General features: G+C 42.4%; 1 long non-coding RNA gene across 1 annotated transcript; it reads right to left on the minus strand.

Moving 5' to 3' along the window:
- Window positions 1-175: 175 nt before the first annotated feature.
- On the minus strand, window positions 176-17,143 carry LOC135561333 (uncharacterized). The gene is made up of 4 exons (XR_010459381.1): window positions 16,938-17,143; window positions 7,467-7,607; window positions 6,980-7,021; window positions 176-902 (listed from the first exon to the last, which is right to left on the minus strand). It is a non-coding gene; the product is annotated as an uncharacterized LOC135561333 (long non-coding RNA).
- Window positions 17,144-18,136: the final 993 nt, after the last annotated feature.

Here is an 18,136-nt window from a genome sequence, read left to right on the forward strand (position 1 = left end):
ACCTGAAAAAGGAGGCAACCATGAATTATTGTGGAACACATAGCAGTCCGTGAGGTGTAAGTGTTTCCCGTGTGGCACAAACACGGAAAATAACCACCCACAAAACACAATAGACAGGCTGTAACGGCTTTCTTCCGTCGAAGGAGAGTCGGACCAAAATGCAGCGTGGTTAGTTCGATACATGTTTAATGAAAGAATAAACACGATAAATACAAAAACAAGAACCGGACCGTGAAAACCTATACAGCCTATCTGGTGAAAATACAAACACACTGAGACAGGAACAATCACCCACAAAACACACAGTGAAACCCAGGCTACCTAAATATGGTTCCCAATCAGAGACAACGAGAATCACCTGACTCTGATTGAGAACCGCCTCAGGCAGCCATAGCCTATGCTAGACACCCCTATTCAGCCACAATCCCAATGCCTACTAAAACCCCAATACGACAACACAATAAACCCATGTCACACCCTGGCCTGACCAAATAACTAAAGAAAACACAAAATACTAAGACCAAGGCATGACACAGGCTACCTAAATATGGTTCTCAATCAGGGACAACGATTGACAGCTGCTCTGATTGAGAACCATACCAGGCCAAACACAGAAATAGAAAATCATAGAAAAACTAACATAGACTACCCACCCAACTCACACCCTGACCATACTAAAACAAAAGAGAAAACAAAGGAACTAAGGTCAGAACGTGACAGTAAGCTAATATGGGCCTGGTCCCTGGCGAGAAATTGCCCCCCACACATAGAGTTTGAGGGATGCTTGATCTTCTTCCTTTTTTTCTGTAGCAATTTTGAGCAAATTGCTGAAGGGCCACAGTTGATTCGTCTGTGAAGATGACGTCATTGAATGTCTCACCAGCTTTGATCCATGCCTGGGCCTGCAGGATGCAAAGTTCTTTGTTTGTCAGATTAATCATTGGGTCTAAACTACAGAACAGTAGAAAACAAGAGAACACACATGGTTAATGTTCTGAAAAAAAAATCAGATATACTGTATATACTACCATTCATAAGTTTGGTGTCACTTAGAAATGTCCTTGTTTTTTAGAGAAAAGACCATTTTATGTCCATTCAAATAACATCAAATTGATCGGAAATACAGTGTTGACATTGTTAATGTTGTAAATTACTATTCTAGCTGGAAACGGCAGGTTTTTATGGATTATCTCCATAGGCGTACAGAGGCCCGTTATCAGCAACCATCACTCCTGTGTTCCAATGGCACGTTGTGTTAGCTAATCCAAGTTATCATTTTGAAAGGCTAATTGATCATTACAAAACTCTTTTGCAATTATGTTAGCACAGCTGAAAACTGTTGTACTGATTAAAGAAGCAATAAAACTGGCCTTCTTTAGACTAGCTGAGTATCTGGAGCATCAGCATGTGTGGGTTCGATTACAAAATGGCCAGAAACAAAGAACTTTCTTCTGAAACTCGTCAGTCTATTCTTGTTCTGAGAAATGAAGGCTATTCCATGTGAGAAATTACCAAGAAACTGAAGATCTCGTACAACGCTGTGTACTACTCCCTTCACAGAACAAAGCAAACTGTCTCTAACCAGAATAGAAAGAGGAGTGGGAGGCCCCGGTGCACAACTGAGCAAGAGGACAAGTACATTAGGGTGTCTAGTTTGAGAAAGACGCCTCACAAGTTCTCAACTGGCAGCTTCATTAAATAGTACCGGCAAAACACCAGTCTCAACGTCAACAGTGAAGAGACGATTCCAGGATGCTGGCCTTCTAGACAGAGTTGCAATGAAAAAAACATATCTCACTGGCCAATAAAAATTAAAAGATTAAGATGGGCAAAAGAACACAGACACTGGACAGAGGAACTCTGCCTAGAAGGCCAGTATCCCGGAGTTGCCTCTTCACTGTTGACGTTGAGACTGGACAGAGGAACTCTGCCTAGAAGGCCAGCATCCCGGAGTTGCCTCTTCACTGTTGACGTGGATATATCTTATAACTATGAATATGACATCAAAATGTAGAAAATCTGATTTCCCCCTAGCTTAGCATTGTCTACAGCTGGCTCTGATCATAGTGTAATGGAACAGGCAGGGAGCGTGAGCTCATCTGTGGTAGTCGGTAAACCCTCAACCCTCTGGCCCGTAGAAAGTCCATTTCAATGTTTATAAACACAGGGTCTCTACAGTTAGTGTTACATTCTGAGTTAATTCTATGAGGGGGAGGGTGTTCAGTTTATTTTACAGTACAAAGGGAGGGCCATGTGAAAATAGTTTTACATTGGGGAGAGGGGTGATTTTTTTATGACACACTTTGAGTTGGAACAGCCCCCCCGTCCCCAACTAGGTCAGAGAACCACATATCACAGTAAGTACATTTTCCTCAATAAAAGTTGCCATCCGCAAAGCCGGTGCTAGTAAGAAAAGACAAGGAGGGTTAGGAGCGTTAGTGTAAGAAAAGACAAGGAGGGTTAGGAGCGTTAGTGTAAGAAAAGACAAGGAGGGTTAGGAGCGTTAGTGTAAGAAAAGACAAGGAGGGTTAGGAGCGTTAGTGTAAGAAAAGACAAGGAGGGTTAGGAGTGTTAGTGTAAGAAAAGACAAGGAGGGTTAGGAGTGTTAGTGTAAGAAAGACAAGGAGGGTTAGGAGTGTTAGTGTAAGAAAAGACAAGGAGGGTTAGGAGTGTTAGTGTAAGAAAGACAAGGAGGGTTAGGAGTGTTAGTGTAAGAAAAGACAAGGAGGGTTAGGAGTGTTAGTGTAAGAAAAGACAAGGAGGGTTAGGAGTGTTAGTGTAAGAAAAGACAAGGAGGGTTAGGAGTGTTAGTGTAAGAAAAGACAAGGAGGGTTAGGAGTGTTAGTGTAAGAAAAGACAAGGAGGGTTAGGAGTGTTAGTGTAAGAAAGACAAGGAGGGTTAGGAGTGTTAGTGTAAGAAAAGACAAGGAGGGTTAGGAGTGTTAGTGTAAGAAAGACAAGGAGGGTTAGGAGTGTTAGTGTAAGAAAAGACAAGGAGGGTTAGGAGTGTTAGTGTAAGAAAAGACAAGGAGGGTTAGGAGTGTTAGTGTAAGAAAAGACAAGGAGGGTTAGGAGTGTTAGTGTAAGAAAAGACAAGGAGGGTTAGGAGTGTTAGTGTAAGAAAAGACAAGGAGGGTTAGGAGTGTTAGTGTAAGAAAAGACAAGGAGGGTTAGAGTGTTAGTGTAAGAAAAGACAAGGAGGGTTAGGAGTGTTAGTGTAAGAAAAGACAAGGAAGGAGGGTTAGGAGTGTTAGTGTAAGAAAAAGACAAGGAGGGTTAGGAGTGTTAGTGTAAGAAAAGACAAGGAGGGTTAGGAGTGTTAGTGTAAGAAAAAAGACAAGGAGGGTTAGGAATGTTAGTGTAAGAAAAGACAAGGAGGGTTAGGAGTGTTAGTGTAAGAAAAGACAAGGAGGGTTAGGAGTGTTAGTGTAAGAAAAGAAAAGGAGGGTTAGGAGTGTTAGTGTAAGAAAAGAAAAGGAGGGTTAGGAGTGTTAGTGTAAGAAAAGACAAGGAGGGTTAGGAGTGTTAGTGTAAGAAAAGACAAGGAGGGTTAGGAGTGTTAGTGTAAGAAAAGACAAGGAGGGTTAGGAGTGTTAGTGTAAGAAAGACAAGTGTGGTTAGGAGTGTTAGTGTAAGAAAGACAAGGAGGGTTAGGAGTGTTAGTGTAAGAAAAGACAAGGAGGGTTAGGAGTGTTAGTGTAAGAAAAGACAAGGAGGGTTAGGAGTGTTAGTGTAAGAAAGACAAGGGTGGTTAGGAGTGTTAGTGTAAGAAAGACAAGGAGGGTTAGGAGTGTTAGTGTAAGAAAAGACAAGGAGGGTTAGGAGTGTTAGTGTAAGAAAGACAAGGAGGGTTAGGAGTGTTAGTGTAAGAAAAGACAAGGAGGGTTAGGAGTGTTAGTGTAAGAAAAGACAAGGAGGGTTAGGAGTGTTAGTGTAAGAAAAGACAAGGAGGGTTAGGAGTGTTAGTGTAAGAAAGACAAGGGTGGTTAGGAGTGTTAGTGTAAGAAAGACAAGGAGGGTTAGGAGTGTTAGTGTAAGAAAAGACAAGGAGGGTTAGGAGTGTTAGTGTAAGAAAAGACAAGGAGGGTTAGGAGTGTTAGTGTAAGAAAGACAAGGAGGGTTAGGAGTGTTAGTGTAAGAAAAGACAAGGAGGGTTAGAAGTGTTAGTGTAAGAAAAGACAAGGAGGGTTAGGAGTGTTAGTGTAAGAAAGACAAGGAGGGTTAGGAGTGTTAGTGTAAGAAAAGACAAGGAGGGTTAGGAGTGTTAGTGTAAGAAAAGACAAGGAGGGTTAGGAGTGTTAGTGTAAGAAAAGACAAGGAGGGTTAGGAGTGTTAGTGTAAGAAAAGACAAGGAGGGTTAGGAGTGTTAGTGTAAGAAAAGACAAGGAGGGTTAGGAGTGTTAGTGTAAGAAAAGACAAGGAGGGTTAGGAGTGTTAGTGTAAGAAAAGACAAGGAGGGTTAGGAGTGTTAGTGTAAGAAAGACAAGGGTGGTTTAAAAAACAATTCCTCCTCACAGATATAGTGCAGCAGCACATTTTCAATGTACAGTGGATGCTAATACACAACATATTGCAAATGTGTAAGGGATCTATACTGTATACAGTATACTATTACTCCTCAGTATAATTTCTACTCAGTGATGGAAAAAGTACCCAATATTGTCATACTTGAGTAAAAGTCAAGATACCTTAATAGAAAATGACTCAAGTAAAAGTAAAATGTCACCCAGTAAAGTCACCCAGTAAAGTCACCCAGTAAAGTCACCCAGTAATGTCACCCAGTAAAGTCACCCAGTAATGTCACCCAGTAAAGTCACCCAGTAAAGTCACCCAGTAATGTCACCCAGTAAAGTCACCCAGTAAAGTCACCCAGTAAAGTCACCCAGTAATGTCACCCAGTAAAGTCACCCAGTAAAGTCACCCAGTAATGTCACCCAGTAAAGTCACCCAGTAAAGTCACCCAGTAATGTCACCCAGTAAAGTCACCCATTAAAGTCACCCATTAAAGTCACCCAGTAATGTCACCCAGTAAAGTCACCCAGTAAAGTCACCCAGTAAAGTCACCCAGTAATGTCACCCAGTAAAGTCACCCAGTAAAGTCACACAGTAATGTCACCCAGTAAAGTCACCCAGTAAAGTCACGCAGTAATGTCACCCAGTAAAGTCACCCAGTAATGTCACCCAGTAAAGTCACCCAGTAATGTCACCCAGTAATGTCACCCAGTAAAGTCTCCCAGTAAAGTCACCCAGTAAAGTCACCCAGTAAAGTCACCCAGTAAAGTCACCCAACTTATTGAACAGCGGGGATTGTGAAGAGCCACAGACACACTCTACACATACGTATGCATGGATTTTGTGTTGTAGATATGTGAGAGGAGAATAGTGGCCTGAGGGAACATCTTCAAATGTGTTGTGAAAAGTGTTATGAAAGGTAATGTTTTAAATTGTATATCACACTTGATGGTACCACTGCTCTTTAATCTGTACGTATCCGTGAGGCCGATATGTAAAGCTTATTAAAGAGCAGTGATACTATCAAGAGCAGTGTGCGGGTTTTTTCTTTTTTTCTCATTTTATTCAACTGTTACCTTGCACCTGCAAAAAAAAAGGTACCTTTTTTGAATTTTAAATTGTATATAACTGCCTTAATGTTGCTGGACCTCAGCAGCTACATAATCAATACAAAGTGTGTGCCCTGTTTAGCTGTCTTAATACAATAACTTACATAGGCCTATATGTCAATATGTAGGCTACTGTATCAGTCGATCAATCATTCATTTGTTCATGTCATCACAGCATACGAGTCACACTTTGAAATGCAATTAAGCATTTTAGTATTAAAATGAAATAACAAAGTTTGCCTTGAATGGGGGGACAGGGTAGGCCTAGTGGTTAGAGCGTTGGACTAGTAACCGAAAGGTTGCCCCTGAACAGGCAGTTAACCCACTGTTCCTAGGCCGTCATTGAAAATAAGAATTTGTTCTTAACTGACTTGCCTAGTAAAATAAAGGTAAAATAAAAATAAAAAATAATTCGCCAACATTTTGTATAAACTGCAACATGTTGGCAATTGCATTCACAAACGCATGTGACTCAGGGCCAGCAATATGGGCGGGCCTTAGGGGGCCTGGCCTGCCCTTGCATACCGCCCAGCCCGTCCAAATAATATACATGGACGCATGTGACTCAGGGCCAGCATTATGGGCGGGCCTTAGGGGGCCTGGCCTGCCCTTGCATACCGCCCAGCCCGTCCAAATAATATACATGGACGCATGTGACTCAGGGCCAGCATTATGGGCGGGCCTTAGGGGGCCTGGCCTGCCCTTGCATACCGCCCAGCCCGTCCAAATAATATACATGGACCCATGTGACTCAGGGCCAGCATTATGGGCGGGCCTTAGGGGGCCTGGCCTGCCCTTGCATACCGCCCAGCCCGTCCAAATAATATACATGGTTGAATAAAACTTTTAAATATTTGTTTTCTATAACACTGATTTATGTATAATATTTAGGCCATTTAAAGTATAAATTACTTTAAAATATTGTTAAATTTTAAAAAATGGCTCAAGTAATGACTGACAGGGTTTTAGACCTATCATATGCATCATAAAGTCATGTCTCTTTTTACCGCCATTTCAAATTAGTAGTGGCTGGAGCGTTAGTTAAACACAACCGTGTGCCTCAGTGATAAGTAGGCCTAGCTACCTTCAAAATAGATATTAGAAATTGGTTTAAAAAGTGCATCATCTGATGCAACAAGTGCCAATGAAACTCAACTTGTCGAAACCACTGCTACAGTTGCTAGCGATCACGATCATGGCAATGTGGCTAGCCCACAGAGTTCATTTTATTAGACTGAACAAAAATATGAATGCAACATGTAAAGTGTTGGTCCCATGTTTCATGAGCTGAAATAAATGTTCCATACGAACCAATAGATTATTTTTCTCCAATGTTTAACACAAATGTATTTACATACCTGTTAGGGAGCATTTCTCGTTTGCCAAGATAATCCATCCACCTGACAGGTGTGACATATCAAGAAGATGATTAAACAGCATGATCATTCCACAGGTACACCTTGTGCTACGGACAATAAAAAGCCACTCTAAAATGTGCAGTTTTGTCACACAACACAATGCCACAGATGTCTCAAGTTTTGAGGAAGCGTGCAATCGGCATGCTGACTGGAGGAAAGTCCACCAGAGTTTTTGCCAGATACTTTTATGTCAATTTCTCTACGATCAGCTGCCTCCAACGTCATTTTAGAGAATTTGACAGTACGCCCAACCGGCCTCACAACCACAGACCACATGTAACCACGCCAGCCCAGGACCTCCACATTTGGCTTCTTCACCTGTGGTATGGTCTGAGACCAGCCACCCGGACAGCTAATGAATCTGTGGGTTTACGCAATCAAATACTTTCTATACAAACTGTCAGAAACCCGTCTCAGGGAAGCTCACCTGCGTGCTCGTCGTCTTCACCAGGTTCTTGACATGACTGCAGTTTGGCGTCGCGACCGACTTCAGGGGGCAAATGCTCACATTAGATAGCCACTGGTACACTGGCGAAGTGTGCTCTTCACGGATGAATCCCGGCTTCAACTGTACGGGGCAGATGGCAGACAGCGCATATGGCATCGTGTAGGTAAGCGGTTTGCTGATGTCAACGTTGTGATCAGAGTGCCCCATGGTGGCAGTGGGGTTATGGTACGGGCAAGGCATAAGTTTACGGACAACGAACACAATTGCATTTTATCTTTGGCGATTTGGATGCACAGAGGTACCGTGACGTACTGTAAAAAATTCCTGGAATCAGAAAATGTCAGTTCTTCCATGGCCTGCATACTCACCAAACATGTAACCCATTGAGCATTTTTGGGATGCTCTGGAGTGACGTGTACGACAGCATGTTCCAGTTTCTGGCAATATCTAGCAACTTTGCACAGCCATTTAAGAGGAGTGGGACAACATTCCAAAGGCCACAATCAATAGCCTCATCAACTCTATGCAAAGGAAATGTGTCACGTTGCATGAGGCAAATGGTGGTGACACCAGATACTGACTGGTTTTCTGGTCCAAGCCCCTACATTTTTTAAGGTGTCTGTGACCAAAAGATGCATATCTGTATTTCCAGTAATGTGAAATCGATAGATTAGGGCCTAATGAATTTATATTAACTGCAACTCAATAAATATTTGAAACTGTCGCTTGTAGCGTTTATATTTGTGTTTCGTATAGTATTATAATGATTTTTAGGACAAATGAATAATGGATTTATTTGTGATGTATATTCAATTGATTTATTAGGGGGAGACACCCTGGACCCAAACTGGACCCAAACAGACCTAGATCGATCCTGCCCTGCCTATCTAAGGTCTGTCTAAGCCAAGTCAACAAACAGGTCACTGACCATCTCGAATCCCACCGTACCTTCTCCGCTGTGCAATCTGGTTTCCGAGCCGGTCACGGGTGCACCTCAGCCACGCTCAAGGTACTAAACGATATCATAACCGCCATCGATAAAAGACAGTACTGTGCAGCCGTCTTCATCGACCTTGCCAAGGCTTTCAACTCTGCCAATAACCATATTCTTATCGGCAGACTCAGTAGCCTCGGTTTTTCGGATGACTGCCTTGCCTGGTTCACCAATTACTTTGCAGACAGAGTTCAGTGTGTCAAATCGGAGGGCATGCTGTCCGGTCCTCTGGCAGTCTCTATGGGGGTGCCACAGGGTTCAATCCTCGGGCCGACTCTTTTTTTCTGTATATATCAATGATGTTGCTCTTGCTGCGGGCGATTCCCTGATCCACCTCTACGCAGACGACACCATTCTATATACTTCCGGCCCGTCCTTGGACACTGTGCTATCTAACCTCCAAACGAGCTTCAATGCCATACAACACTCCTTCCGTGGCCTCCAACTGCTCTTAAACGCTAGTAAAACCAAATGCATGCTTTTCAACCGTGCCTGCACCCGCACGCCTGACCAGCATCACCACCCTGGATGGTTCCAACCTTGAATATGTGGACATCTATAAGTACCTAGGTGTCTGGCTAGACTGTAAACTCTCCTTCCAGACTCATATCAAACATCTCCAATCTAAAATAAAATCAAGAGTCGGCTTTCTATTCCGCAACAAAGCCTCCTTCACTCACGCCGCCAAACTTACCCCAGTAAAACTGACTATCCTACCGATCCTCGACTTCGGCGATGTCATCTACACAATTGCTTCCAACACTCTACTCAGCAAACTGGATGCAGTTTATCACAGTGCCATCCGTTTTGTCACTAAAGCACCTTATTACCACCCACCACTGTGACCTGTATGCTCTAGTCGGCTGGCCCTCGCTACATATTAGTCGCCAGACCCACTGGCTCCAGGTCATCTACAAGTCCATGCTAGGTAAAGCTCCGCCTTATCTCAGTTCACTGGTCACGATGGCAACACCCACCCGTAGCACGCGCTCCAGCAGGTGGATCTCACTGATCATCCCTAAAGCCAACACCTCATTTGGCCGCCTTTCGTTCCAGTTCTCTGCTGCCTGTGACTGGAACGAATTGCAAAAATCGCTGAAGTTGGAGACTTTTATCTCCCTCACCAACTTCAAACATCTGCTATCTGAGCAGCTAACAGATCGCTGTACATAGTCTATCGGTAAATAGCCCACCCAATTTTACCTACCTCATCCCCATACTGTTTTTATTTATTTACTTTTCTGCTCTTTTTCACACCAATATCTCTACCTGTATATGACCATCTGATCATTTATCACTCCAGTGTTAATCTGCTAAATTGTAATTATTCGCCTACCTCCTCATGCCTTTTGCACACAATGTATATAGACTCTCTTTTTTTTCTACTGTGTTATTGACTTGTTAATTGTTTACTCCATGTGTAACTCTGTGTTGTCTGTTCACACTACTATGCTTTATCTTGGCCAGGTCGCAGTTGCAAATGAGAACTTGTTCTCAACTAGCCTACCTGGTTAAATAAAGGTGGAATAAATAAAAAATATTTAAAAAATAACTGGTAAGCCATGGTGTGATAAATACCACTTTTTTTAACAGTGGTTCCACACGTTCAGTGACACACTGTGTGTAAAACATATTATTTTTTATGTTATTCTGTGGTATTCCATTATATTAAATCTCACTATAAATGTGTGTGTTGACTGTGGGGAATGTAAGTGAGTATTGTCCTTTTAATGAACAACCTATTGATTTCATTTGCATGGCTGCACAAGCCAGTAATATAGTTAAACACAAAATATGCTATTCTATTGTTTTGAAAATACATTTTATTAGTCTTATGTTTTTTATGACCTGCCTGAATGAAGGAATGTCTTTTTGATGGTGTATCTTCAATGGATTTATTAAAATATACCCCCACCCACATGTCAATGGTGGTTGCCCATGCGCATGGGAGAAGTCCGGCAAGAATGTGGTAAAAATTGGGATGTTGTTTTTTTTTTACATACAACACACCAAAATGCCTGTGTGACTTAGATAGTTGTATAGAAGCAAAGCTATGGATGGATGCTTCCCAATCTACTTAATTACTGTCGGAATTAATCTGGCCTTGCTCTGCAAATGCGGTCAAAGATGTGGTTTAGCTTATTATAAAGGATATGTCGATATGAACAGCTAAGAGGAGTGTTAGTAAAAGCATGCGAATTTCTCTGAAATGTTACTGTATTTCACTTTCATGTAGTAGGCCATGCGTCATACAAATACAGAATATGGTGCTGAGGTTAGTGAACAATGTACCGTTAATGAGGAAGCCTGCCGATCGCCAACAGGGTACGTCAACACATGGAACATGGGTAGGCAGGCTTAAGTTGTGCATTTTTATTACCGGTTTAAAAATGCTCTATTACGTTGTTCGCAAACTTTTTATCGTGCCGTACCCGTTCAAACATTCAACCTCCAGCTGCGTACCCCCTCTAGCACCAGAATCAGCGCACTCTCAACTGTTGTTTTTTATTATAAAAAAAACACAATACGATACATTTATTAAACATAAGAATGAGTGTTTTTGTCACAACCCGGATCGTGGGAAGTGACATGGAGCTCTTTTAGGACCAGGGAAAAAATAATAATATAATAATAATCAATTATTTTGCTCTTTATTTAGCCATCTTACATATAAAACCTTATTTGTTCATTTAAAAAAACGTGAATAACTCACCACAGGTTAATGAGTAGGGTGTGCTTGAAAGGATGCACAAAACTCTGCAATGTTGGGATGTATTGGAGAGAGCACTTTACCACTACACTAGGTCTCCCTGTCATGGCTTTTGCGCCATCAGTACCAACATGAACAGCAGCTACTTTTGGCTACATACGTTAGTGGAATTCCCGTGAGAGAGTAACGGTTAATGTGATTGGATGTTAATTATTTGACTAGGCTACCTGTATTTGACATTGTGTTGTTATTTCGATGAACACTAGATGGTTTCGTTTTATTTTTGGCAGTGAAACAAGGCTACTCAGGCGAGAGAAAAAACCTCACCCAAATGTATAGCCCCGTTGGAAAATATAAATGAACTCCCCAGTTTGGGAATACCTGATGTATAGCCCCGTTGGAAAATATAAATGAACTCCCCAGTTTGGGAATACCTGATGTATAGCCCCGTTGGAAAATATAAATGAACTCCCCAGTTTGGGAATACCTGATGTATAGCCCCGTTGGAAAATATAAATGAAAATGTGAATGCCCATTTTTATTTGGCGTTCCACCAACGGTTTGGGAATACCTGCTCTACAGTATAACAATGGGAATTTGAGTTCCAACCCCGCCGTTGTCTAATTAAGCAATACGACTGGAGGGGGTTTGGTACAGTATGTGACCAATATACCACAGCTAAGGGCTGTTCTTATGCTGCTATGCTGCAGAGTGCCTGGATACAGCCATTAGTTGTGGTATATTGGCCAAACGCCACAAACCCCATAGGTGCCTTCTTGCGATTTTAAACTGGTTACCAACATAATTAGGGCAGTAAAAATACATGTTTTGTCATAACCGTGGTATACAGGTCTGAGAAACCACAGCTGCCAGCCAATCAGCATTTAGGTTAAACATTTGTATTTTTACATCTCAATAAATAAGGCTGTTGGCTAGCCGCCCATGGAAATCAAATGCACACCCAACTGATTTGTTCTGGGCCCGATGCCACTGTTTTTAGTGATAGCAGTAATAAAGGCTTTAAATGTTTTAGTTAGAACAGATTCTCTGGTACACACCATTTATTTAGTGTTGTTTACACTGTTCCAAACGGTCAGAATTTGTTTTATATTGTAAGCTTCCACAACTAACTCAAACGTCTTCCACACATCGGACTTGCTTGAAATGCACTCATAAGCAACATGTAAATAAGAGGCTTTTTTTTTGCTGGCGTTCTATAAGAACTCCCCATTGTTCTGCCACCAACTTGAGAGCATCACCCTCGTGCTGCAATGTTTGCAAACACAGAATGGGTTCTATAGGCTTAGATGTCCACTGTATGTCCACTGTATGATATAAATATATAGCCTATATAAAGGAGAAGAAGCTTCGGCCTAAACTTTTGAATGAAACATTCAAATTACAAGGCTTTTGCGCCGTTATTCAAATGACATTTTCACTGCAACCTAGCGTAGAATTTTGTAGTTGCTTGAAAACCATGATGAAGTATCCTTTGCATTGGGATGTTGTAGGTCAGTAGGCTAGGATAATTGGGATGTTGTAGGTCAGTAGGTCAGTAGGCTAGGATAATTGGGATGTTGTAGGTCAGTAGGCTAGGATAATTGGGATGTTGTAGGTCAGTAGGCTAGGATAATTGGGATGTTGTAGGCTAGGATAATTGGGATGTTGTAGGTCAGTAGGCTAGGATAATTGGGATGTTGTAGGTCAGTAGGCTAGGATAATTGGGATGTTGTAGGTCAGTAGGCTAGGATAATTGGGATGTTGTAGGTCAGTAGGCTAGGATAATTGGGATGTTGTAGGTCAGTAGGCTAGGATAATTGGGATGTTGTAGGTCAGTAGGCTAGGATAATTGGGATGTTGTAGGTCAGTAGGCTAGGATAATTGGGATGTTGTAGGTCAGTAGGCTAGGATAATTGGGATGTTGTAGGTCAGTAGGCTAGGATAATTGTATTGTCCTTAAACAAGATCAGTAGTGGAGCTTTTGGACACACAGCGTGTCATGTCTTCCCTGTTCTTTCATGCACCGGGCCTTTCCGCTGCCTATCAGCTATTCCTATTTATTCTTGTGGATTCATATTGAAATTGTATGCAGATTGGAATGCTTTTATGTGTGGTTTGATTCCTAGTTCGCCTATTATAGATCTGGACAAACGATCCACCCAGCACTATTGTCACTATGAATGGTGGGTAGAGAGCAGGATAGAACACTAGACAGGTAGACTATATGGACTGTCGTATAGTAAAAGTTAGCACCTAGAAAAGCATAGTGCATAATGGAAGTACCAAAACACCTTGATATAAGGGAGGTGCATGCAAGCAGATGATGAAATGTGGCTAGGATGGAAGACATTAAACAGTAAAACCTGCAACTAGCTAATGTAAAGTAGGGGGAAGCGCACTACCCTCCCCTCTGCCCAATCATTTTTTTTTAAATCACACAACCCTTCTCCCAAAAGCAATTTTGTTGTTGAAACCGAAGATAAACTGAGCAGAGAAGCCTCTGGCAGCGTGGTAAAAAATAACGTACAGTACATATTCTGCTATTCTATCTGGCATGCAATGATGTCAGAGACAAAAATAACTGTGTTTGTTGTTTGCAGTATCTTCTTTGTTGTTGTAATAACCTTTACGGACAAGTCCGTTTCACCAATGAACAGCTTGAAGATGAATGCACTAGCTGTAAGCCACTCTGGGCTAAATGACTCAAATGTAAATTACAAAAATGGCTCCCGTGCTGACTGCTGTGCTCCCGTTGCACCACCAGGGTGCGCTGTCGTATCTTTGAGGTGATAGACCTAGGGAACAGCCTGCTCAGTCTGGAGGAATACAACTTCTTTGGGGAGAAGTGTGACAAGGATGCCTGGGCTGCAGTGTTGTAGTCCGGTCTCGAGGTCTCAGTGTCAAATACATTTTTACTCGGTCTTATCTCGATCTTGGACAATGAGGACTTGTAATTTCTTCCCGAGACCAGCGGAGTAAAAAACAAATCATTATCAGCTCCAATTAAGTAAGGGCACAAAACCGCTTCGCCAGGCCAAATATCCACACTCCTTTCATGACACATGGATATCGTATCGCCTTCCTTTCATGGGCAACAATGAGCCAGCAAGTTAACATTACCATACTACATCTAGCTACATATTGAACTTCCACCCTCTCAGGCCAAGGGCACAATGTATTAATTCATCGTTGGATCAGAATCACCGTTATAATCATTGGCCAGTACGGAGAATTAAGTAAAACTACAAGCCGAAATCCCTATCTCAATCCATGGCTAATTTAGGAAAGGGTCTATTTTAACTAGCTACCGGAGGAGACAACACAACGAGATGCAACAATTCCAAATGGTTTCAGTCAATGATGTATGCTCTCGAAGCCATTTGAGAGGAGTGACGCCAAATCCAAACTGGGTTACATTGACACTTATTTTTTTGTCACAGTTGAGCTCACTCAGTTTAGCTCAATGCCGATTAGCTATTATTTTATACTTTTTTAATCAAGGGAGGCCAAATGCTCGCTGGCTGCCCTTGCATTCAATGCTACGGGCGACAACAATGTCATACTGTTTTGGACCAGAAAGCATCAGATAGGTGGCATGAACATAGAAACAGAGGGGTGCTCTTTCGCTTGCTCGGATGCGTTCTCCAGTGAGATACATTCAGCCTCTTTGCGATCTGAAGGAAAATTATGAAACACACAGGGACGAAAGATAAATTATTGAATGTTTTTTTCTTGGGTATATTTTTGGGGGAAGCCTGGCTTCCCTTGGCATCCATGAATACACACCACTGTTTTCTTGTAACATTACTACTGTCCTTTACTTTCGTTGAAAAATATCCTCAAACTTTGTCACGCTCGTCTTTGATTCGCTGTTAGGGGAGAGTGGGGGAAATTGTTCCAACAGGGTCTGGTTCCAGCAGATACATTCTCACTCCACAAATGCTGTGAAACAATGAGACAGGATGTCAAATGGTACCAAATAACTATCTACTAGCCATAGCCCTAACCTTAACCATTACCCTAACCCTAGCCCAAACGCTAACTCTAACCTTAACCCTAATTCTAAACCTAACTGTAACCTTAGCAAGCAGTTGCTTATCAACAGACAGTTTGTTGATAGTATGACCATCTGTAGCGCATCTATAGATGGACTATCCAAATAACGTGTGACCTTAGTTTGTACTCGTTCGCTAGCCTAGCTATCGTGTACTAGCTAGAAGCACAGCCAACAGTGGTTAACATAACCCCCTAGACCAGAGCTAGCAGTGTGCTGACTGGCATGAGGGTAGCTTACTTATGCCCTGGAACAAAGCTACTGACTCACACGATACACGAGACCAATAAACTTCTACAGGTTGCGCGCAAAAAATACCACCTGAGAAGCACCCGCATATGCACGTTGCGGTTCGCAGACCACATGGTGTCAGTGCACATAATCTGCAGCTGAATGCTTCTCAAATTGTTTGAAGTTTGAGCATTCACTATTAGTAAGGAGAAATCGGGGGAAGTTGTAACAACATTATTTTGTTGTTACAGTGATCCCAAAGACGGTACCGTATGAAGATAGGCAGAAACTGCTTCTCCAATAGAAACCCTCGATCACACTTGTAGGCGATGTCATGGCGACGTTGTCGAGATAAGCTCATGAGAAGAAACATGTCATCTTTGGGTTTAACAGTTTTCTCGAGCCAAATCCGCACGTGCAGGCTCAAATCAAAGACACTCCGATACAAAGTCATTTTTGACAAATGAAAACGTGTCAGTTTGTCACTTTTTCACCAGGTTAGAGGTAATAACATGTCCAACTCTGTAAGATATTGCCTCCAATCCAGGTTGTGCCTTTAGATTGAGAAAATTAACAACTAAGGAATTATTTTTTGCCTCTCTCATTGACTTCTCAAAACCCGGCCTGGTCTGCTTGGTCTGTTTTGCAAGCGTTCCCAGAAGTCTCACAATGTTGCTCCACTGGGTTTAGAAACTCTGTGGTGATACTTTGCAGAGCGGCTCTCTAGTTGCCCTCAGAATGTGTTTTTTCACCATTCTAAATGTGTTATTATGGTGGGGATTGGACAATATTGCAATCCTGGTCTGAAATTGGATTTGCATTTTTTTCTGGTCTCGTGTTGACTCAGTCTCGGATCCCTCGCCCCCCTCCCGATCTCGGCCTTGACTCGATCTCGTCCCCCCCCTCTGGCCTTGGTCCTGACTCATACTTGATTTGCTCTGGTCTTGGTCTCAAACACTGCTGGGCAGTCTGCAAAGGTGAGATATACTGAATGATTTTAATGTGATTTATCAAAAATGCCAATATGAGTCTGAATTTACTTAATTCAGAACACCTGGTTTATGAGATATGGTTAGATTGATTCTTCAAGTGGTTCATGATTCCTCAGTGTGACTCCCTTCCAGAGAACTTTGACACCAGGAAGAACCAGCTGTCGTCAGGGCTTCATGGAGCTCAACATGATGGAGGCCAGTGAGAGGGAGGGAGAACACACAGACCTCAGGGTAACGCTGAAGGCCTTGGGATACAACTGCAACCACACACACACACTGCTCCTTTGTGTGTAGGAGCCACTGCTAGTAGCACACACTACACTCTAGGCAAAAGTACACACAGAGTAGTATCCCACAGCAGTACCATAGCACATGTTATATCAGACTAATACAAACTGAAATTGAATCATCACAAATGGCTAATTGCCTTGCATGTACAGTATACATTCACAAATCCTTCTCCTCCTACCTCTAGACATGTCCATTTCTGATAGTAGTGTACTTTGGAGCCGGTCAGTCTGGAGTCAAGCAACAGGATGCTGAACACGGCCCTGCAGAGGCCCATCACGGCCAGGTCATAGGTCAAAACTCTCAGGGATCAGGAGAACGTCCTGATCTACACCTACAGAGGAGAACACAGGATCTCAACTGTCAATTCCAACTAGGTGAAGGACTAGAATCAACACTATTTAGAGGTTTATTCAACCAACAAGATGATCTTTCACTAGAGCAGAGTTTCCCAAACTCGGTCCTGGGGCCCTCCTTTGGTGCACGTTTATGTTTTTTGCCCAAGTACTACACAGCTGATTCAAATAATAAAGGCTTGATGATGAGTTGGTTATTTGAATCAGCTGTGTAGTGCTAGGGCAAAAAACTAAACGTGCACCCAAGTGGGGCACCAGGAACGAGTATGGGAAACTCTAGAGCCCTCAAACTTAACTCTGCACCTCGAAGCCAGTTTCATTGCTTTGTTTCATTGTTCCCCTCTAATCAAGGACTGATTTAGACCTGGGACACCAGGTGGGTGCAATTAATTATCAGGAAGAACAGAAAACCAGCAGGCTCCGGACCTTGTAGGGCAAGAGTTGAATACCCCTGCACTCTAATGAGTGTAATACCTTCTAAGTATTTTTGATACACACTAGATGCTGTTGAGAAACAAACATGGATGTTTCTTCATGTATCTGATCCATGTTAAACCAACTCTGTTTTCACATATTTTGTGTGTATATGATAGACCTGCAAAGTAACACATTACTGCAAGTTTAGAACCAGTGAGTGTCTATCACATGATGATGTCATTGATATGCAGCTATCGCCTCCGTAAACATGGCAACAGGGTCCCCCTGTGAGAATGCCCTGGTCACATGATAGTGGGCATAATAGTACATTGTTTAGAACTAGTGAGTGTCTATCACATGATGATGTCATTGATATGCAGCTATCGCCTCCGTAACCATGGCAACAGGGTCCCCCTGTGAGAATGCCCTGGTCACATGATAGTGGGCATAATGGTACATTGTGGTGATTCAAGATCACAAGTGTTCTGCAGTTTCTTTCCTATACTTGTTCAACTGATCAAAATAGTGAAGTAGCTAACAGTGAATGTCCTGGGGCATTGTTTAGTAAAGGAATACAGCAAGATTAGCAAGCTTGGCACAATGAAGC

Source organism: Oncorhynchus nerka, linkage group LG17, assembly GCF_034236695.1.
Source record: "Oncorhynchus nerka isolate Pitt River linkage group LG17, Oner_Uvic_2.0, whole genome shotgun sequence".
Classification (NCBI taxonomy): Eukaryota; Metazoa; Chordata; class Actinopteri; order Salmoniformes; family Salmonidae; genus Oncorhynchus; species Oncorhynchus nerka.